At 36.5% G+C, this 25120-nt stretch overlaps 1 protein-coding gene across 1 annotated transcript in view; it reads left to right on the top strand.

Annotated features, from left to right (window-relative positions):
- Positions 1-400: 400 nt before the first annotated feature.
- Positions 401-25120, top strand: part of lrrn2 (leucine rich repeat neuronal 2) — a 58707-nt gene continuing 33987 nt past the window's right edge. Inside the window, exon 1 of the mRNA XM_067387317.1 lies at positions 401-693. The gene's annotated coding sequence lies outside the window, so the exon portion shown is untranslated. The remainder of the gene's footprint in view (positions 694-25120) is intronic.

Genomic DNA, 25120 nt, shown 5'->3' with positions numbered 1-25120 from the left:
CCCTCGTCCACAGGAAAGGGGAACCTTCTAGATATGTCTCTGCAATGAAAGCATACCATTAACCAAACAAAATCAAAGTCAGTCTTTCATATGGAAGAGCTGCTGGAAGGCAGGAGACCATCTTAGCTACACTTTTAAGGATGCACGTGACTATAGCAGCCTAGTTACATGGCTAAGGGGCAAGTGGAAAGGAAATAACAGGTTTCATATACTGCTCTGACTGTGAGAAAGAAATGAAGGAGAGTAGAAAAAATAGAGCAGACTGCAAAGGGGTTGGGGGCAAGAAAGGGAGACTTTTAAAAGGAGGAGGTGGGGCTACACGGTAAGGGCAGAGAGAGAGAGAGAGAGATCTGCCTCCACTTCGTCTCTCTTGTTCAAGTACGCAAGCCACTGACAGCAACAGCCACACACACTGAGAGAGAGAGAGAAAGAGAGAGAGAGAGAACACAGATCCGTTCTCTGTAGATCGCCTACACAGTGTCAGAAATAGAGCTGAGTTTAAGGCAGGTGCGTACAAAGCGTCTGTATGAAACCCTAGGCGATGCACTAATACTTAATACACAGTCGTGAGAGAGGATACAGGTTGATTGACTAACGTGAAGAAGAAACACGAGAGAAAAAAACGTGACGACAACAAAAAGCAAAGAAGAAGAAGAGACCGAGATGTACGCTGAAATGACCCATCTCTCCACGGTATGGAAGTTTATCATTTTCTTTCGAGGTCGAAACATATACGCGTCGCATTAGAACGCGCAGTGCGGTTGCTTTTATAGAAGTGTTGACACAAGAAAAGGGAAAAATGATTTAAGCAACCTGTCAGAAATCATCCTAAACACGTAATTCTTCGACATTTAAGGATTCATTTAGTGGGTTTGTGTTACAAAACCTCGTTTGTGGTAAAGTGTCGGTAGTTTGAAACGGAGCCCAAGTTGTGCGATGTACTGACAAGTCGAGACTTTTCCACGTTCACGCTGCATGGCAGTAATGGTCAGCATGCAGAGCACATCGGGATAGAGTAGCACTGACTCACACATTAGCTTGGCCGATGAGAGAGAGAGAGAGGGAGGGAGGAAAACGCTTCATGTCGCATTGAAATTCCACAGCCAGAGCTTTGCGAAAATAAGGGAAACGCAGTGTGCGTGCGCGTTTGTGTGGATGTGGGGGGACGCTTCTGTCATTTCATTGAAGTGATTAGCGTCCAGAAACTCTCCCTCCCTCTCTTCCTCTATCCTCCTCTTCCTCCTCCCTGCTGTTGCTATCTGTCCGCGTCGCGTGGCTCTGCCGCTGTCGCAGTTGAATTTGCAGTAGCTAGCTTGCGCGCTTTGCTTCTCCACAGCGAGACTATTGTTGTTGTCCTCCTCCACACTCTCCGCTGAGGGGTGTCAGCTCACGGTGCTAATCATCCTTCTCAGCCTCTTCATGTGTGGGGAGGAAGCGTGCGCGTGTGGGTGTCATCCTTGAAGATTGGACCAACACACGTGAGAGTGTTGGCAGGTGTCCGGTGCATTATGCGGCTCAGAGAGAGAGAGAGAGAGAGAGAGAGAGAGAGAGCAATGAGGACAGATTGGGTGTGATAAATACATTAGAATGATGCTCATATATATTTCGTATTCAACGTCTGTGCGGCTGTTTCTTGTTTGTTCATAAATACAGAGTTCAACTCAAGAGATTAGCCACTTGAGGGGACCGCACACATTTTTAAAGCTAAGGTGGTCAATGTAAAAAAGCAGTTCTCAACCTATTTTACTCGACAAATCTGAAGTATTTTAGTATGAGAAAAAAATCTTGATTTTTATCATTCAGAATTGGATTGTAAAAAGGGCAGTTACATATAGGCAAAAGTTGGAAAAGGAGGCGTTGAAAAATAAAAGCACTGAGGGACTTAGTGACGTCAGTCAAAAAGGAAAGTTGTTTCAGATCAAGTCATGTTTTTCTAAAGGCTTTAAAACATTTTAAAAATTGGAACAAAATGTAATTATGCGAAAGGAGACCAGGACTGTGCTTCTCAAAAGCATTGTAAGCCTAAGTTCATCATAGACCATTGGTGGCAATTGTTTTACGATCAACTTACTTTTGGGAAACGCAGCCCAAGAACATGCATTAAGAAAGCAATTAAATGTTTAGCCTACTTTTTTTAAAATAACAGTTAATATTATAATATTTAATCAAACAAACAAACAAACAAACAAAAATCAGTAACAGTTAATATTATAATATTTATATATATATATATATATATAAAAACAGCCCTGAAATGAGTTTTGGGCATTGTGATGATGATGTGTTGATGACAGTGAATCACACATTCCAATTTGTAATGAAAAATATTCTGACAGCTCATAAAAATGCACCCAGACATCAATGAATAAATTCTTAATAAGTCATACCAAGAAATTAAACACATGACTTGTCCTGACAACTAGACTGGAAAGATAATTGCATAGTTTGTTTATCACAATGTTGATTAGCCCTCAGTGTTGTGTATGGGCATGATTACTGAATGCAAATATACACTTCTTCTTGCATGAGGGAGCTCTACGGTCTCTGACAGCGCATCACTGTAAACATTATTATCTTTACAGTTCCTCATCATTTAGTGGCTTATATTAGTTCCTAAGTACGCAAGATGTCCTTTTTATGAGGCTAACTTTAGCCAATCGAATGGGTTACCTACAACAATAAATTAAGTGGCATAGCTTATTTAATTTAGTGTTCAATTAAAATACCATGACCCTACTTCTAATTAATGGTTTATCAAGACTTTAGCATGATTGACAGTCCCAATATGCTGTAGTAGATATAACCATAAAATTATTTTGCCTGTTCCGAAAACTCATTTGTTCAACTCAAATCCACTTTGAATCCTCAGATGTCTTGATTCCATAATGCTCACAGCTATTGTTCTCTAAATCAACTTTTAGCGTGCTTCGCATCTAATCTAAAGGCAATCTAAATGAGAGGCAATTTATTTGAGTTCAGCTCAGTTATTTTGAATGTTTCCATCGCAATGAGAAGAGTATCCATAGAGTGGTTCAGAAGCTTAACCATGCCTAAGAACAGCAGAAAAAAGTCAGTTTCCCATTAATCTATCAAACTAATGACTCACATGAGCTATGATTTATTCAGAAAGACTCATTAGTCTAAAACTTATGAGTTACTGATTTAAATCAAACTGATTTATTGGATTGGTAACTGACTGAACATTGACTGGGATCAAAGAAATGTACTTTGATAAATAAGTAAATAAATCATGCAGTTTAATGTAACAAAACTCAATGTTCAGTCAGTCACTATATATCTATCAATCTATATACACACACACACACACACACACACACACACACACACACACACACACACACACACACACACAATTTTACATCAAATCACATAGGGAATACAAACACGGAACTTTATATGCAAACCTGCAATAATTATACTTTTAACTGTCCCTAGACTTTATAGGCCTAGCTTGAAAACATCTCAGGTTACAGATGTAACCCTGGTTCCCTGAGTAGGGAACGAGACGCTGCGTGGTAACGCATTGGGAACCTTCTGCGTTACCACGCAGCGTCGACAGTTCCCACGAAAGGGAACGTCTCAGGTTACAGATGTAACCCTGGTTCCCTGAGAAGGGAACGAAACGCTGCGTGGTAACGCAGAAGGTTCCCAATGCGTTACCACGCAGCGTTGACAGTTCCCACGAAAGGGAATCCAATTTATGGAGCACCAAAAAACAGGCCAATCAACTTTTTTATTAATTTTATTAATCATTCAGTTTAGTTGAAACATTAGGGCTAATTTGTCCCTACATTTTAACGCCATTGTTTTAGGTAAACTGTGGCTATAACTTTCAGGCTACTGCTTTGCTTCTTTGTTTTCAAATCATGAGAATGAATTTAATACTAATGAATTTAAAGTTCCCAATTTTTAAATAATACAAGGGAACAATTTAATAAAAAGTGATCAACAATTTCTTAAATCATGGACACTATATTTTTATATAGGCTATATCATTCACAGTGTTCCCATTCAGAGTAATCCACCTTTTCTGGTGTTTTATTTATTTTATGGCATAATGCACACCTCATATAAATACTGGGTAATACTGTACAGTAAAATGTAAGCAGACTTCATGCACTGTAATATTTCACTGTAACAGTCAACAAATAGCTGGAACATAAAGCATTTATATGATAAATAATTAGCCAAGATTAAATGTTATAATACTATATCATTATTGTTATTACCAGTAATTTATTTCATTATTTTAATTTTCATTTATACATAAAAAATGTCACAATTCCAGCTTTACTGAGCAATATTGCAAACCATCCCTTTGCGCCAACTGGTGCTGATTTTGCGAACATGTGACTATATATATATCATATCATATGATCTCATGAAAATACACCTCCAGGAATGATTCTATTCTAATATGTTCAGTTAGTCTTGGAGAATAAACTGTAATCACAAACACTCCTATTGACATGTTCCCTACCGTTTCCACTTATAGAATAATGCACTTGACCACTGGTGTCCGCTCATAATTGCCTTTGAAAAACATTGCAATGGGCTTTATAAAAGGTGACAGCGGCGCGTGTCCAGGCCTACGGTGCACTGTCGACAACCACTTCACATTAAGCATAAGACAAGAGCCCCCACCGAAGGGTGAAGCGCTGCCATGGCTCTGCTTTCTAAAAATAAAAACACTAGGGGCCGACTGTACAGCTGCAAACAATTACTAAGGGTTACCTTGCAAATACAAATACAACACACCAGCTCCTCTGCCCTCTATGCCACCATTTTGTGCTGGCTTTGAGGCTTGTGTGGTCTGTTAGAGGGAGTTTTTATATCTTGTAGGGCTTTTAATGTCTTCATCATGCAGGTAAGTGTGAGCTGGTTTGTTATAAACATCTGTTAAATCCTCCTCGTGTTAGCATCGCTAATGAGGCGGAGGGTGTGACAGAACAGATGCCTCAGAGTGCGAAAAAGAGATACAGAGGCGAGACTGTGGAAGAAAGGGAGAGAATGAAAGGGTGAGTGATGGGAGAAAATTTATGCAGCACATCCCTTCGTCCCAGTACAGATGAGTCTTCAGTGAGGGCAGATGTTTCTATGATTAAGAAGTTCAGACAGCCTAGGTGCTGCTTAGCAGATATATCTGCTGTTGCAAAGACATGCCCATTTGACTATAACGGCAGGGTCGATTATGTTTATCGATCTGCCACAAAGGAAACAGTCTTGTGCTATTTACCACATGGAAACTGCTCTCTCGTTCCATATGGTTGACAACGACATGCAAGAGCCTCAAACCGAATTAAGACTTGTGTGCGTGATGTCTTGTTTAACTTATCTTCATTCCATGAACGTCCCTGCCATCTAGCTGCTGTAATCCTCTTTTATTATCATGGATTGGCCTGTGAACAATTCGAGATAATCCCTAATAAACTGGCTTTAATAAAAATGTATATTTGATGCAGAGAAACTCCTAAAATAAAATATAAAGTTTATGTGTGGTTCAGCAGAACGTAATATGATGACATATAGGGTTGGGAATAGAGAACCGTTTGTTTTTCAGAACTGGTTCCATTTTTGAGATAATACTGTAACTGAATGTTAATGGTTCTTAAACATTTGCATTTTTTCACAGATGTGGATGAAAGAAAAAGAATGTGTTTTAGCTTGAGTTTGCAGCCTTTAACTGGTGCTGTTAAGCTGAATAATATATATTGTAATTTAAATTACAAATAATGTTGTTTAAATTAAAGAAATTCATAGTTTTATTCAGCAAGGACACATTAAATTGATCAAAAGTGACAGTAAAGACATTTATAATGTTAAAAAATTATATCTATTTTAGATAAATGCTGTTCTTTTGAAATTTCTATTCATCAAATAATACTATTTCAACAAAAATATTAAGCAGCACAACTGTCTTTAATACTGATGATAATAATAAAAAATCTTAGGACTGGAGTAAGGCTGCTGAATAGCTTTGGTGCATCACAGGAATAAATTACATTTTAAAATATATTCATTTTTAATGTATTTTTTAAAAAAAAATAAATGCAAATTTGGCAAGCATAAGAGAGCTTTTAAACTGTTGTGTAATATATATTATTATAGTACTGTTTTTCCCCCCTCCAGATTTTTGTTCAGCTTAGTTTGGACCAGGTTTTGAGAGGGGACTTTTGGGAAAAGTACTAAAAGAATCATTAATGGAATAATTAAGGGACCAGAATAGTTTTTCTGTGATTCCCAATCCTAATGACATGCACACAAATTCTGTTCACATCCAGTTTGATCGGCTCGATCGGTGTATAATCTCACATGGCTCAATTATGTACAGCAGACTGGACAGTCGACTTCACACACACCCCTTTTTCTATTTCTCGGCTCGGTCATCCACGGGCAAGGGCTGACTCCTTGCAGAAGACAAACAGCAGTATGGCAAATGAGCTGTGTGTGTGTATATGCACAAATGTGAGCGAGCATATGCGTAATAGGGTCAAAAGGGCTGTTGGACTTCACCTCTTGTACTCACTGACGAGGGCAGATGAACTCAGGGCAGGAAAGATCACAGACATCTGTCTGAAAGAGAAAGAAAAAAAATGCACTGTCACAACACAGCCCATCACAACACACACACCCAAGCACACTGTTCTGTCTGTGCACTGCATTTCTGTAGCATACATACAAACAAACAAATCAGTTTGAGAAATCAAATTGAATCCGTGAAAGACAGGACTGGGATGTGAGGTCTCCTCTGTGTAGCTCATAGCTTCAGTCGCCTTACCGGCACCCTACATAAAGACAAATAAGGCTGAGTATATTGTGCATAGGCATATAGTATGCACTACTGTCAGAAATGAATATGTTTTGTGCTGAGAGTGGTACGGATCCGTCTGAAGGAGGAGGTGAAGACAGAGCACTGCTCACAAGCCTCAAGGGCATATCTGTGAATAAGCAAACACATCAGTCTGCCATCTTGCAGCGCGATGATGAACGCAAACAGTGACAGTGAAACAACTCGAACAGATTTATCAAGCGGTCGGCCATTAACATTTCATTTTGTAGCTCGACAGAACAATGTTTTTGTACTTTGTAATGAGCAAAAAGCTCTGGTTAGTTCAGCTTCTTCTTTTTTTTTTCGGATTGTTGGCACTGAAATCTGCAAAGAAAAACTATTTTGTCTCATTAAATATTGCTCTTTTGTTTTTTAATATTTGAAGTATATATTTGGTTGGTTTAAATTGTTTTATTTTTGATAAAATTGAAAAGTTTTTCCTTTGTGTTTTTCAAGTAGGCGACAATAATGTAAAAATGATCTGAGAAAACGTTTAAAAACGCTGTATTATTTATGCCAGGCCAGTAGTTGGCGATGTCACTTTGTAAAGAAACACTACAGTCATATAGACCTTATTTACCAGAGCAACAAGCGCGCCGCCATCTTTAGAATATTGTCTTTGAACTTCCGTTTTTGCGGTAGCCCTGTTTATTTCTATGGCATCGCTGTTGAAGAATTGGATTTACCAGTTGTAGAGTTAATGAAAGTTATCATGAGCATTGTTATGTTCAAAGCAGATGTCTTAACAAATGTCAATAGACCGGGAAGATTTTAAAATGAGCAGTTCATTCATAAATGTGGAAATACAAACCGGAAGTCAAAAGACAACGAGCGCAGCGCTGAAAAGGGGCGGGGCTACATAAGGTCTATGGACTGAATAAGTAATCCGCATGCGCATGATGTCACCATTTTCACAAATTCTCATTTACGTAGTTTACACAGAGATGATAATGGTGTGGTTTTTTTTCAAAAACTTGCACTTTTAAACCCATTTTCAAACTTTTGTCCCCAAAACGCTGTTGTCATGTAAACGAACGGCCAAAATGCAAAAAAAGCTTTCAATTTTTAGTTGAAAACGGTGTCGTGTAAACGGTCCCTTAGATATTTGAATGACAAATAAACAGTTTTAATATACATTTTTTGTCTTGTGAACAAACAACTGTCAATAAATTTAAGGCGAGTAATTAGCATTTATTAGGACTGTAATTTTTTTCAAATTGAAAAGCCATTTTGCAGTGTGTAATTTTAACACGCTCATCACACTGACTTAAAAGGCATGAGTGATGTTTTAGAAAGAGCACAAAAAGGAAGAGACATAAAACAGTAATGACACATCACTCTGATTTGACAATCAGTTTTTAATCTTATCCTGTAAGCAGCAAGCTACAAAGATTTTGAGTTGTTTTGAGGAAAATTGTTTACTCTCGCTGTTGGTTGAATCAAATCCTTTATGACTTCAGTGTTCCAACTCACAATGCTTATTGTCTGATTCACGCTGTCATTTGTGAGTGTTACATCTGAACTCATTTGGACATACAGAAAAATGCATTTGCCTGTACAAACAAGAGAAAAAAATGTAATGAAATTCCTTTGACTTTGAGAACATACTTTACCACTGTGGTTCAGAAAAACTAAGGAGGAAAAAACATGCAGGCGAAAGATAAAACCTTTTTTAGATAAAGAAATCAGTGTCTTTCTTAATGAGGAAGTCAAAAGAACTTGCTTCAGTAACCACATTATGCATACTTTCCCCTAAATTCTTAAATAAATCCTTGCAGGCCTATAGCAATAGAACAGTTCATTAAAGTTCATTAAAAGGCCTGCCGCTAGGAAAAGACAAACAAAAACGGTCTGCTTTGTCCTGTAAACTCTCTCCCTGTCTTCTCAAGCAAGCTCAGTTGTGAATACTAAGGCAACTCTTCTCATTAATTGCTCTCACAAGCTGCTTAGCCAGGGTCATCTCTGCATTTTTGACTCAGTCCAATTAATACTAATCACAGCATCAGACTGGCTGAGCAAGAAGATTGCACGGTCGGAGCAAATGATCATCTTGGAAATTCATTAACAAAAGAAAGAAAAAAGTGAGACTCTAATGATATGGTAATCTGTTTTGAGATTTTATTTTTCGGCCTTCAGCTTTCAAAATGTTTGGACAATTTGTCATTAACATTCATTAAGGTGCCAATTCCAGAAAAGAGACCAGGTCTTAAATGAGCAGATGGACTTTGCCTTGTAGAATGGCCCTACATGGAAGAGGGAGACAGACTGGCTGCTGTCTGCTCCGACGGCTCAAGGCATTCGTGAGATATCAGAAGGTATGCAGCTGAATTATTTATAAGGTACCTCAGTATATTAAATTAAAAGGAAGCAACTCATAAACAGAGGACAACATGATAGCAGATCAAGGCTTCTGCAAAGCAAAGCACAAGACTTTTTTTTTTTTCCTTTTTTCTCTACATTATGCATTTTGCTGGCCAAGTCAGACATGAAGTTGTATACTACTTGCCATGCCAATATATTCACTAACCCAGGGGTAATTCTAAGATTTCAATATTAGGGGAGCTAAGCCCCCAATAAGGGTTTGATTTAAAAAAGAATTTAATATATTGTTTGTATACTAGGGTAGGGATGAACAATACAGTAGGTTTTACAAGTCAATCCCTGAATATTGAATTCATTTAAATAACCAGGTAATATTCATTTAGACATTTAGTCATTTAGTAGACGCTTTTCTCCAAAGCGTCTTACAAATAAGAATAGTTGAAGCAATCAACATGAGTACAACAGTATGTAAATGCTGTGTCAAGTCACAGTTACATCAGTAAAGTGCTCATAGCAAGGGAATTATTTTTTTCTTAATACACAAATAGATGGAGAAAGAGAATAGAAATTGAGAGAATCGAGAGAATAAAAAAGTAAGTTCTACTATTACTGGGTCAAGTGTTTTCCTCAAGTGTTGACCCAGTAATAGTAGCACTTACTTTTTATTTATCTTAATTTTCTTTTCTTTTTTTATTTCTATTATCTTTCTCCATCTATTTGTGTATTAAGAAAAACAATCATTAATATTTATTAAGAATTTATTAAGAATACAGACAAATTAAATTACAGTAAAATTAACTTTAAAGAAAATCCACATTTTTTATTTTTCATTCATGGAGATAACATGGAAAATGTGCCACATGCTTTAGTGGAGGATTTCTGTCACGTGGTGGAAAACAAACACTCTTTTAACATGAAAATGACATGAAATTACCACTATAGCCTGTAGATGGCTGCAGAGGACCATTTAGCTCATATTTCCACTCCCTTAGTTCTTTTCCTGTTTTACTTTTGGATTTATTATAAAATTAATATTATAATAAATTTTAGCAATATTCCACTGAAGTATAAAGTATAGCAAGAGTAGAAAAAGTCACAAAGTGTCATGCCGTTTAGATGAAAGGAATTTCTAAAATAAAAAAATAATCACAGATTTTACTGTGGATGTACAGTGGAGTACATCATATTATGTAAACTGCATTAATGACAAAGAACTACACAGATGCAGTTATCATAACAATCTATCAGTCTCACTAAAGCCCTCCTAAAATGGGCCTAGGAATGGCATTTTTATTGGCCAAACAAATAAAATGTACTTTAAATGAACAGAAAAGGAATAGTTCACCCAAAAACTGATTATTTACAGCCACCAGGCCCTCTAAGATGTGGGCTATGACTTTATTTCTTCAGAGAAAGACAGAAAGCATTCCAGGATTTTTCTCCATCTAAAGCAAGTGAACCTTAGTTAATTTTTGATGGTGCAAAATCCATATTTAGGCAGCTTTAAAATAATCCACATGACCCCAGCCGACCTCTAAGAGTCTTCTCTAGCAAAATGATAAAAAAAAAAAGTATATACTTATTTGTATACTTATTGTTAACGACAAATGTTCAACTCTGTCCTGCTCTGTGATGCGTGTTCATGAGATGGCTTGGTTCACAACCTCTCATGTGACACACAATGAGAAAGTCATGCTTGATGTAGGCTGCAAGAACCGCATCCAGGATACACACACAAACAGACCATTTTAAAGGTGCCCTCAAATGAAAAATTTAATTTATCTTGGCATTGTCAAATAACAAGAGTTCAGTACATGGAAATGACATTGAGTCTCAAACTCCATTGTTTCCTCCTTCTTATATAAATCTCATTTGTTTAAAAGACCTCCGAAAAACAGGCGAATCTCAACATAATACCTACTGTTACGTAACAGTCGGGGTGTACGCCCCCAATATTTGCATATGCCAGCCCATGTTCGCAACATTATGAAAGGCGTTAGACAAGGGCAGCCAATAATGTCTGGATGTTCACAGGTGAATCAACAGACTAGGTAAGCAAGCAAAAACAATAGCGAAAAATGGCAGCTGGAGCAATAATAACTGACATGATCCATGATATCATGATATTTTTAGTAATATTTGTAAATTGTCTTTCTAAATGTTTTGTTAGCATGTTGCTAATGTACTGTTAAATGTGGTTAAAGTTACCATTGTTTCTTACTGAATTCACGGAGACAAGAGCCGTCGCTATTTTCATTTTTAAACACTTAGTCTGTATAATTCATAAACACAATTTCATTCTTTATAAATCTCTCCAACAGTGTAGCATTAGCCGTTAGACACGGAGCACAGCCTCAAATTCATTCAGAATCAATGTAAACAATATAACAGTATACAATACTCACATAATCCGACGCATACATGCCACATGCATGACAAATACTTTCTAAAGATCCATTTGAGGGTTATATTAGCTGTGTAAACTTTGTTTATGCACTGTTCAAGGCAAGCGCGAACTCCGTGGGCGTGGAGCATGAGAATTAAAGGGCCAGTAGCCCTGAATCGGCTCATTTATAATGATGCCCCAAAATAGGCAGTTAAAAAAATGAATTAAAAAAAATATATGGGGTATTTTGAGCTGAAACTTCACAGACAGATTCAGGGGACACCTTAGACTTATATTACATCTTTTTTAAAAAAATTCTAGTGCACCTTTAAATAAGAAACTGACACAAATACTAATATACAGAAATGACCATTCAACTTTTGGACAGAGTTGTAACTCCACACTAAACAATGTAAACAATGGGGTGGTTCTTGCCATCTACGTCAAATGTAACCTTCACAACGGGCATAAATCAGGTCATGAACTAAACCAAAGACTAAACCATCTCATGGACGTGCATAGCAAAGCCGGACCAAAGTGAATATTTGTAGATAAAAGTATAAATTTTTTCATTCAAAATCATCAGAATTCACAAAAAAGTATTCAATATATTAAAGGGAAGCAAATATTTAAGTTTGCGCAACATTAAAACATGCACACAAAAGTAATACAAAGTGTCAACCCAGCAAGCAACACCTCATGTAACTGGCCTGAAACCATCAAACACCATCAGGCCATCCTTATTGTTGAGCAAAACGCAGTGACGGCCTCCATGAAGAGCATATTTCTTAACATCCGCAGGAAACCAAACATGAATATATTTGCATCCCTTCATGGCAAATAATTCTACTCCAAAATCCAGCAATAAAAGCATAAAACACAATTTACCAGTACAGACATTTCCTAAAGGAAACATATGCCTATATATGCAGGGTGCATAATGTTGACTGTATTCTTTACATGGCATCCTGCCACGTGCATGAATTTTCTGAGCTGCTATTTTAGTCCATGTCTTACTCAAGCATAACGTTCACATCTCCTCCTATTTTAGAGAGAAATTGGAAAACATGCATGTTTATAACCACATTCAGACGTGCCCCTGCCCAACCATAGAAATGCAATTATTCCCACAAGCCAAGACCATTTAAGTCATAATGGTCACACTGATATCCATAAATTGGATGGCCAGTCTCACGTCTGCAGGCTGAGTTTTCCATTACTGCGTTAGTCACGTTTCAAGGTTGGCATGTGCATTATGATATCAGAACTCGACTGTTTTCCCCCCTTGTGAACCATTGCGTCTCTTAATTTCCTGATAAGAATCATAATTGTCACATTTACTATGAATTCCTCCATAATAAGAGCTATAGTGGGCGACATTTAGCGGGAACATGATTATTGCTAAATACTAATTTTTCATAAAATGTTTAAATGGAATGTGACATTTACTTAGTCAAACCAAAATTCATTCAGACACATTGAACATTTCATTCATTAATACAGTTTATTCACTATAGTTTAAAAAATAGTGATAAAATATGACAAGATCTCAGAGTGAAACTGTGTCAGAAAAAAATTATCTTAATTATGTCAGATAAAACTTCCAGGTCAAAGTGTCTGAATAATTTTTTGTTCCAATTTTTTATCAAATTTACTGGTAGTCCACTGTATGAAGAATTTTTGGGTATAATATGTCACAGTTTACTTTATTTTGCTATCCTCACTTACATAAATGAAAGTGTCCTGTACCCACTAGTGAAAATCTATCAAAAATATCTGAATCATTTTTGGTTTGACTGTATGTAAAGTACACCAGCCGATCTTAAAGTGTATGTAAATTCCCACCAAAAATCCCACCACAGCTTCTCATGCCATAGATGTTATTAAATGAAACGATAACCATCTGTAACCAATCAGACCATAACCGCATAGTAATTATAAATCAGGTTTTGCCAGAAGACATGCTTAAGACATGCGAATACAGCATGAGACAGGATTTTAACTGCATCGACGGCCCCAAGGTAGCCAGTCAGCTAAATTTATCTGCTGTAAAAATGTTCACACTAGTATAAAAACCAAGTGGACAGTGCTAAACGCCTCCCTAGACAGTAGACAGTTATACTTGGGTCTCTCGGAATGAATAAATGTTAACATCCCGGGGCCACACGCTCTCACCTTCATGCACATGCTGTCCTCTCACTTTGAGGGTGGCATATATTTCTGGGAACGATACAAATCTTTCTTATAAAGATGACTAATTCCCATTATTGCGAGCAGGAGCGCAGTGTGACCCTCTGCAGAGTGTCAGTGGGAATAAAGCGCTTAATGAGTGACACAAATTGAATGTTGTTCCTCTCGGTTCAGGAAGGTGGAGGAAATTGAGGCAAACCTAATGAGCAGTCCGTTCCCTGCAGCGACACCTGACATCGATGGCTGGTGACAGGTCGCGCGGCGAGCAGAGAAGAGCAGGGAGGGGACACCTTGCCCCCGTTTCGCCTGGCGCCATGTGACATGATCCAGCCTGCCACGGGCCATCTGCGCCCAGTGAGAGACTAAGTGGCACTCCTCCCTGCATCTCCCAAAGGAATGGAAGCCTTTAATCACCACCATCAGCGTCATTGCACGCTCGTGCTTCTGCACTCGCACAACCCCTCGGCCTCTTGTGGCCAAAGAGCATGGATAAAATGGAAAAGATGGGTCGCTGCGCATTCAGCGAGACTTCTGCGTGCAAGAGCAGTAGCACTTGTTTGTTATCCGAATGCGTGTTTACGTCCCCGCAGACCATCAAATGCATGTCCATTAAGCTTCTGGGCCAAAGTGTAAACAAACTTATGTAACTCTGTTTGTGCATGATTGAACAAATGCAGATATACTTCACAGGGGGACATAGAAGCAAACATCTGTAAATCATTTTTCATTAAATATTTAGGTGAATGGAGCAGCTTTAATATCCTCATATTCCATATAAGATGAAACAATGGCCACTGATCTAAGGCCATCTTTCCTTTATCTATAACTGTTACCTGATCAGCAGCAGAAGGTAATGTCAATTAATTGTACATATGAAAAGAACTATATTAAATAGTTAATATTGCAATATTCAGTTCGCTAGTTGTTGCAAGGATGCACTGAATTGATCAAAAGTGACAGTATTTTACAATACAACAAATTTAATTTAAAATAAATGCTGAAAAAAAAAGTATCATGGTATACAAAAAATATCAAGTTTTCAACAGTGATAATCAAAAATAATAATTTCTTGAGCACCAAATCAGCATATTAAAGGGATAGCTCACCTAAAAATTAAATTTTGTCATCATTTACTCAAGTTGTTCCAAACCTGTATACATTTCTTTGTTCTGCTGAACACAAAGGAAGATATTTGGAAGAATGTTTGTAACCAAGCAGATCTCGCCCCTCCATTGACTACCATAGAAGGAAAAAAAAACATTACAACATTACAAACATTCTTCCAAATATCTTCCTTTGTGTTCAGCAGAACAAAGAAATGTATACAGGTTTGGAACAACTTGAGTAAACGATGACAGAATTTTCATTTTAAAGGAATTTTCATCCCTTTAAAATGATTTCTGAAAGATCATGTGACACTAAAAACTGGCGTAAAATAGAGAACAATTCTTTTAAATTGTAATAATATTTTACAGTATTATTTTACTGTATATAGTTTTGATTAAATAAATGGAGCCTTGGTGAAAAACTTCAAAAACATTAAAAAAAAAAGTACCAACCTCAAATTTGTGGACGGTAGTGTAAGTGAACTTATTCACTCACTTTAAGAGTCAAGGCTTGTTTGGAACTCTGAAACTGCATGGATGGATGGATGGAATTCTGTTGGTAGCTGAAAGAATTAACAAATCAAATAATAAATTAATGTCCCAAGGGACTTTTAGAATTTTATGGTTACTTTTCCAATTCTGTGGAGCTAAAGTTTAATCAAAAAGTGTGTGCTGATTTTACAGTTCTCCACAGATGAAAAGCGAAGCAGACCTATAAAGAGAGATACTGTCACACATCTGCGGTCGCAAGGCATGCTGGTGTTGATAGGTAGCACATTGATTTAAATGACATGCCTGATGTTGACGTCCCACATTTAACACTCCTACCTTCCTCCGCTTCCATTTAATTTCATGTGCCATCCTTTGCCTCCGAGCGCTCTACTCTTATCTGATTCATTGAGCCATTTAAACGAGAAATTAAATTATATTCTTCAATACGCTTGTTTCCCAAAGAAAAGTTATGGCCAGGCCATTTATTAAAAGCAGACAGTTCCCTTCTTAAACCTGCTCTGATTTACGAAGACTCATTGCCGATAAAAAGCCCAAAATTGGATCAGCATATTCCCACAGTTCGCAAAAAACTTATTTTTTCCTTGAAAGTTGCGATGATAGAAAAACCCCTCAAACACAGCAGGGCGCTGTAATAAGTCTTGATTACATACAGGAAGTAATTGGAAGGATCTGGATGGATCCACACACTAATGCAAACTAATTTGTCATTTGGGGATTGTGCCAAGATAATTTCCCAAACACCTTTCTGCAATTAGAGTGAAGATGCAAAACTGTCAGACTGAAGGAAGAAAGAAAGAAGACTCTACACAGAAGCTGATGCTGTGCAAGTTATTTGCAGGGGGCAAGACCCACAAATCTCACTGAATGCTCATACCATGTGGCTGTCGGCAAAGATCTAACCAGCTTTTATTGATGTATAGACAAATACAAGCAGGGTCAAGGCTGGAGCATTTTACTGCCCTCTTTATGTTTGGACATGTAAAAGGATTGAAAAGCCAGACACTTTAATGGCCTATCGTGTAAAAGGCAAGTGTTGAGTAAAATAAAGTAACTCACAGGTTTCTCAGTTGAAATATGACGGACAAACGGAAAAAGAAGAAAAACAAATCATATATCAATCAAAGACTTCTAGACAGTTAGCATTAGCATTTCCATTCATGCTAGACTAGCACATACAGCCCATGAAGTAAAAAAAGAACTGTATGTGACTGTATTCTAGATAAAACCCTCAAAAACAATGTAGCCTGCAACTGCCCAGCTAAAAAAATAAAAATAAATTACGCTAATGCTATGAAAACATCATTTTTACATTCAAAACGTAACTAAAATTTTCGAACATTATTAAAGACCAGATAACCTTGAACAAAAGTTCTATTAATGTTACTGGAGAAATGCTTGTTTATATCTTTGAGAGAATCTTGCCAGAACGTAAGGGAAGTTTCCAGAATTCTGACAATGTTCCCTCTTCCCTGGGTGCCCATATTTATTAGCATCTATGAAAAACAAGCCCAAAATCGAGTACAAAAGAGGATATGGCAACACTGAAATCCATTAAAATGACAAAAAGGCATAATGTATCCCAATTTGTCTGTTTAAAATAAAGCTTTTAGGAGTACTGACAAAATGTGCACTCCTGTCATTCATGTAGGACCATATGCCGGGAAAGATTTGGTCTCAAAATCAGGCTGATGGTTTCAGTCTCCCTCCTTCATGTTTTAGCACTGTGTGAAGCTTTCCTCGCTGCATATTTAAAGCAGCTCCTTCAAGCTTAGCACACTAATGGCTATTTAGGCCTGCTATTGCTTTCTTTACCAGCAGTCTGGGAGGAGGACACACACACTGACACGTACACAGCTCTGTAAGCCACCACGACAAGAAAGCGACTCTTGTCTCCAATCACATGCATTTCATTCTCCCTCTTTATCATGTGCTAATCCAGCATCTTCCTGTGATCCTTGCTGTAGTCAGGCTCTTATTTACAAAAGTGGTTTAAAGAATAAACACACTCCTTCTTCTATTCATATTTATAACACCCCAGTCCTGTTAGAAAGAGGCACAGGGGCAAATCCATATGCAATGGTATTGTCCATCATATTTTGCCTTTTGCATTTTTCCCTTTTTATTTTTTAGAGGCACTGTTTTTTTATTATATATATATATATATATATATATATATATATATATATATATATATATATATATATATATATATATATATATATAAACATTTCTCTTTTTTTTCTTTACAAAAAAAAAAGCTTTTTCCATCTAATATTAATTCCAATTAATGAAAACTATTTTTAGTAGTTTTAGTTAACAATAACAACACTGATACACACAATTCTGGCCTGTCTCATCTAGGAGGTCTTTGACCCTTTTGACTGTATCCAGCAATTAAAATGTAACTTTTTTTTGTCATAATTTTGTCATAATTCGTTAAATTGACATTATACTTCACAATTACTATTGTAAAAAAATATTTTTAATAATCAAAGCATTACATTTAACTGTCTCAGACAAATAATCTTAAAACTTTTTCTTAAAGGTGCCCTAGAACTTTTTTTAAAAAGATGTAATATAAGTCTAAGGTGTCCCCTGAATGTGTCTGTGAAGTTTCAGCTCAAAATACCCCATATATTTTTTTAAATTAATTTTTTTAACTATTTTGGGGCATAATTAGAAATGAGCCGATTCAGGGTGTGTGGCCCTTTAAATCTGGTGCTCCACGCCCCAAAAGCTCGCGCTTTCCTTAAACAACATAAAAAAAAAAGTTCAAACAGCTAATATAAACCTCAAAATGGATCTTTACAAAGTGTTCGTCATGCAGCATGTCTAATCGCGTAAGTACAGTGTTTATTTTGATGTGCTCCGTGGCTAACGGCTAATGCTACACTGTTGAAGAGATTTATAAAGAATGAAGTTGTGTTTATGCATTGTACAGACTGCAAGTGTTTAAAAATGAAAATAGCGACGGCTCTTGTCTCTGTGAATACAGTAAGAAACGATGGTAACTTTAACCACATTTAACAGTACATTAGCAACATGCTAACGAAACATTTAGAAAGACAATTTACAAATATCACTAAAAATATCATGTTATCATAGATAATGTCAGTTATTATTGCTCCATCTGCCATTTTTTGCTATTGTCCTTGCTTGCTTACCTAGTCTGTTGATTCAGCTCTGCACAGATCCAGACGTTCTGCCCTTGTCTAATGCCTTTCATAATGTTGGGAACCTGGGCTGGCATATGCAAATATTGGGGGCGTACATATTAATGATCCTGGCTGTTACGTAACAGTCGGTGTTATGTTGAGATTTGCCTGTTCTTCTGAGGTCTTTTAAACAAATGAGATTTATATAAGAAGGAGGAAACAATGGAATTTGAGACTCACTGTTTGTCATTTCCATGCACTGAAGTCTTGTTATTCAACTATGCTGAGGTAAATTCAATTTTTGAATCTAGGGCACCTTTAATATTTCCTCAATTTTTACACAAATAATCAACTTTTTCAGAAGGATAAAGGTAGGGTAGGCAATTTCTGAGAGGCAAGCAATAGCTAGCTAGTTTAAAAAGCATAAGAAAGCCACACCTCCTCCAAAACACATGAACACGCACAGCCAAAGCGGAGTCTGCAAAGCATTATGATAGACACCGTTAAATTACCTCATGTCTCAAAGCACGCAACTTTACAATAATAATGAACGTAAACAACTTAGAGCTCTGATTTGTACCACCTGACTGCTGCAGATTCACTTCAGTGTTGACAGTGTTGCCGCATAATTCCGAGTCTGAGGACGTGAACAACTCTGTGAACAACTCTTGTCTGTCTACAACTGTACATTACAACCTTACGGAACACACTGATCACATGTGATGTCTACGTGAGCAGGGTGCGCTGAGTAAATACATGTGTTGACAGGCGGGTCAGACATCCAATCATTGCATTCGGAATATTTGTGGTCCTGAGACTTCCACAGAAAATATATGTACATATATTCAGACAACTTCTATTATTGCTATCAGGATGTGAAGAGAATTTCAACCAGTATAACAAAAAGTGTTTTTGAAAAACCCTACATCTAGACTATTTTAAAAAAAAATTAAATGCTATCCATGTAAAATGCAAGGAACATATATTCTTTGGGATTTTTTCAGGTCACATGTATAAATCTGAGCTTCTCATTTGCATCTCTTCTTAAGATCTCATCAAAAATTCTAGGCCATAGTTAAAAGCTGATGTAATGGAAAATTCCCATAAGTATTCTGTTATAAGTATTATTAACAGTTCTCTAGGGTCAGTGAGAGTTTGCTCTAGGTCAGTGTCTGAGTTTTTCTTTGCCTGTAACACACACATACGGAGGGTGAACTAAAGCTGGTGTCCTCTTTAAATGCAGGAACTGCATCCATAATATATGAGGAAGCAGTAGGCACGGAAAATGAGCTATGGGCTTTTACGTGAAAGTTTTAACTATTTTTTTAAAGTTTAAGTTTTCTAGGAGCTGATGGAATTGGTTCAGATATAGAGAGAAATAGGTCAACAGATTGTTCGACTGTCATTTCTGCCAAGCAGTTATTCAGCAGGGTAATCGAATGGGAAAACAGATTAGAAAAATCACATATATTACAGTGCCGTGCATATTACAATATGCATAACTGAAAAAAAGGGCAGCTGCTGTGAGATGCTCAGATAGGAAATCTTACCATTAGATTACTCTACATTGCAACATTATTATGTCAGTGATCTTCTAAATGCTCAGCCTCCTCCCATCATGCATGAAGCCCCTCTGTGAGCTAACATTTCTATAAACCTTCCCTTTGGCATGTTTTGTACTATGGCCAATTGAAAGTAGTCAAGTGTCCCTTCACATAATAGCTGATCAGAGGATGGAGAAGCATCTGAGTGACAGCTTTGACATTTCTAGAGAGCGCTGCGAGAGAAAGAGAGAGAGATGCAGATAGAGTGAGTGAGAGAGCCCTCAGGTGCCTCCTCTCCCCAAACACTAGAGAGGACCATTTGCATTTAATTGAATGCTATGGACATTCAGCGGCCTCACCCACATTCACCTCCCCTTTTTTCTTTGCCATCTCCATTTCCATGTGGAGTCCCACTCAAATCGCACTGCATAAATCTCCATTGGTTAACGTTAGCAGGTGGCATAGAGAGCTATAAGCACTCGAGTCAGGTAGAACTGTAGCTTGGCTTTTCTCCTTATGCTGCTTAGCATAACAGATGAACACTGACTAGGGTTTGGATCTCATTGCCAAATGACAGAAATCCAAAGTGTGACTAAGGGAAAAGAAGGCTTCAGAAGCTGATTTTGTTTGAAAATTAACCAGTGAAATCAGATTTGTTTATATATATATATATATATAAACAAATCTGATTTCACTGGTTAATTTTCACTAAGAAACAAACATAAATACATAAAACCTCAACTCAGAATGAAAATGTATTGTTTATTGTTATTAATTAAGTAATTAATTTATATTTAGTTTACAGTACAGTGGACAAGTAAAATGAGTAAATGTAAAATATATATATATATATATATATATATATATATATATATATATATATATATATATATATATATATATATATATATATATATAAAATTCAGCTTTGCCATCACAGAATAAATGACTTTGTGAAATATATTTAAATAGTACACAGTTATTTTAAATTGTAAAAATATTTCACAATATTACTGTTTTTACTGTATTTTTAATTAAATAAATGTAGCCTTGGTGAGCAGACGAAACTTCTTTTAAAAACATTAAAAATCTTAGTGGTTCCAAACTTTTGGACTGTACTGTATATATATATATATATATTCCTCATCGATTAGAACAAGATTTCAGGCTCTTAGTTATAATAACATTTAACAGCAGCTGGAATGGCAAAAGTTTGTAGATTGCAGTTTACCAACTACTGGTTGTTCACAAATACACACAAATTTTGGTTGTTCACAAATACACACAAGTTTAATAATATATATATATATATATATATATATATATATATATATATATATATATATATATATATATATATATATATATATATATATATATATATATATATATATATATATATATTATACTGTATATAATGTTTTTGAAAGAAGTCTCTTAGGCTCTCCAAAGCTATATTTTTTTTATTAAATATACAGTAAAAACAGTAATAATTTGAAATATTAATACAATTTAAAATAACTCTTTTTTTATTTTACTATACTATAAAATGTTATTTATTTATTTATTAATGGTAAAGCTGAATTTTCAGCAACCACTACTCCAGTCTTCAGAGTCACATGATCCTTCAGGAATCATTCTAATATGCTGATTTGGTGATCAAGAAACATTTCTTATTATCGTCAATGTTGAAAACAGTTGTGCTTCTTCATATTGTTATTGAAACTGTGAGAAATGTTTTTACAGTACATACAGTACTGTAAAAAGTACAGTACTACAGTAATAACAGTAAATTATGCATAATTGCAACCAACTAATCCTAAACCAAACCCTAACCCTAATTATATAGTAAGCACATGTTGTTAATTAACATTATTCAGTATTTATTTGTATAATTACTCTGTAACAAAGGCACCTTAAAATGAAATGTAACCAAAAGTATTAATTTCTTTCAAAACAACAACAAAAAAAAAAAACACTTGTCACATTGCATCGCAATAGCTTACTAGACTACACTAGGTAGTCTACACTAGAAGCGAAAAAACGACTGTTGCAAATCCATTCTTCATGTCAGAATTTTCGCAAGCGTTTGAAGTATGTCAGAAATAGAACAGGGGATCAGTTTACTGTCCGGAGTTTTTTTGTGTCGCTTCGAGCCACATCCAGTGTAGACAGCATCACTGATTATAATGGGTTCTATCTGCTTTTGTCATGTTGTGGGTCTTACATCTGGTCTAGACGCAGTGTTAATGACCCCAAACTTTTGAACTAGTGTAGAACTAGTGTATATAAATATATATAAAAAGGTCCAGCCATGAACACCAGTAAAACAAACTACTTGAACAACCAGTAGTTGGTAAACTGCAATCTACAAACTTTTGCCATTCCAACCATTTTGATGCTGCTGTTAAACATGTTATTTTTACTAAGAGCCTAAAATCTTGTTCTAATCGATGATAATTTGCAGAGGGTAGAGCCTGGTTAAAATTATAGTGTTTTTGAGTCCCATTCTCTGAAAGCACTACCCTCCAAAAATCACCCTCTCTGCAAAATGTCACCTCTTGCACTCTGTTTGGTGAATCTTCTGACATTGTAATCAATTTGCCAAAGATTAATAAAAAAAAAAGCGAGAGAGGGAGAGAGAGAGAAAGCAGAAATTACATTGTGAGGAGTCCCACAGACCCTTGGCCAGCCAATTACACAAATGCCATCGATCCCTGAGGCTCTTTTGAGGCATAAGCCATAAGGATGGACCTTCTGGATGGGTATGGATTTTTCTCCACTGGGTTTTCCTTCTTTCCTCCAAAAGACAGGATTAAAGGTGATGAGAGGGGACAGGCAAGCTGACTCACTGGAGGCCGGCTTGTTACAAGGTCTGATCAACTCTGCCATTACACACTGTCAGCTAAGGCCTACTGCAGAACTAAAAGTGTGGAAACAGACACCCATATTCCTGCAGCTTTAATGGCATAAAAAAATGAGCTAGCTATCCCAGCATAACTGTGGACAGCAGGTCAGTCGTAGGTGAGACATCGGCGGGTGGTGTACCAGCCTCACTGCAATTAGATCTGCCTTCGTTATCATTATTTGCAGCACCACTCAACTGTGCATAGCATGATCTAAGTCCAGCTTCCCCTCTGAATATGGGATTCTGTTCCAAGAAAAACAAGAGAAATTATATCAGTATACATCAGGGTTAAGGATATGCTCTGCCTTGTGCTGCTATAGGCGAGTATGTCACGTCTTCCATTGAATAAAGGCAAGCATAATGTTTAATGTAATCGATTTATGTTTTAAAGCAAATGCACTCGCTAAATAAAGAGTATATTTTCTTTCTTTATGTACTACTAGTGCATGTCAGAGGTGAATGCTGTTCCGGATCATTCCAGGCTAATACAACCCTTGGGAGAACCCTTTACAGAAAGATCAGCAGCATATCAATGTCTTGAGTCAATATACATTCACAAATCTTCATTATGAATCATTAAGACCACAGATCTACACCAGATCTACAAATTTACACCTTTACAAACGAGAATGGGGAGGCCAGTAGTTCAGATAGATGTCATTATTACATTTATATTTTTAAAATATATTTTTACATTTTAAGATATATTAAAATAGAAAACAATTATTTTAAATTGTAATAATATATTACTGTTTTACGGCATTTTTAAACAAATAAACGCATTTGCATTTCACATTTTAAAATGTGTTGCCACTTAAATGCAAAAAGTTATATTAGGCTTAAAGAGTTTTATCTTTAAAACATTGTGTGTGGTGGCAGTTAAGACTAATCTCTTTTCTTCCAGAGAATGTCAGCTCATTACTGGGCAGTCATGGTAAAATGTAGTGCTGTCAAATGTTGGAGGCTGCAGACAGCGGCCGTGTGCAGCAATCTAACAGCCTTCTGTATAATTCTGGCACGATGTGCAAAGGTTTTGATTCATCCTGTTAAGAGTAGCCTCGGTTGAAAATTCCTGCCGCAAAAAAAACTATGCGCACTAATGATTAATAATTATGTTTAATTAGCCTTCGACAGTCAGCCCTCATATCATGGTGAGTTGATAAACTTGCTCTAGCCCAGACAGATTTCTTCATTAATCTTCCATAGAGCATGTGTGAGCCAGGTGACGGCTAGTGAGTCTGCAAAATGCAGGAAATGTGTGTATGTGACATGCTGCAGTGGCAGACTACCTCAACAGTGTCACAGTGAGGTGAAGCACTTTTCTATCTCAGGGCTGTTCCTTGGCTGTTTGATCTTTACAACAAAGCAGCCAAAAGCTCCTGCAGACCTGCCTCTCTCACCTCAGACCTGTCGCCTGAAATGAACCACATTTCACAAGGATGACATTTTCAAAACTCACAGTAGCATTGTGACATCCTATGTGGCCTCCAACCATGCCAGAAGGCCTCTGTGCTTCCATTTGCTGGTTCCAAACACCTGAAACAGAAATAATCGAAATGAAAAACGGTAGAAAATGAAGATATCTGCAACATTTCTTGTGATTTGCAAGTGCTGTAAATGATTTTAGCCAATTTTTAACTATCCTAAACAATTCCGTCCTCGCATTTAGTTGAGGACCGCAAAGCCATTCCATAAAGTGCAACGTTGATTTTGAACAATAAGTTGTAAACCTTCAAAGACAGACTTACATGTTAATCAATGGTTTCAAAATATTGATCAAAATATCATTTCAACTTATTTTTTAAATAATAATGTTCAACAGAGTAATTTCTGCTGAAAAACTACATTACCCATGATTTTGTAGAGAAATCTCCACCAATCAGAGAATCGCAACTTGCAAGAACTCTTTTCCCATGAAGCATTGCAAATTACTATTTAAACTACTGAAATATTTGTATGAATAATATGCATATTTCGCAAATAACAAAAAATATTGCTTCTATAACCAATATCTTTAAGTCAATAGTTCTACACGCTATACGTTCTATAATAGTTCTGTATATAATTTGATATAAATGATTGCCACTCGCAATACTTTACGGGATTGTACATTTTTTCCCTCATTAAATCCGTTGAGTTTATCTTT

The sequence above is a fragment of the Chanodichthys erythropterus genome, chromosome 6 (genome assembly GCF_024489055.1).
Source record: "Chanodichthys erythropterus isolate Z2021 chromosome 6, ASM2448905v1, whole genome shotgun sequence".
Classification (NCBI taxonomy): Eukaryota; Metazoa; Chordata; class Actinopteri; order Cypriniformes; family Xenocyprididae; genus Chanodichthys; species Chanodichthys erythropterus.
This window is presented reverse-complemented; position numbering and strand designations above follow the sequence as displayed.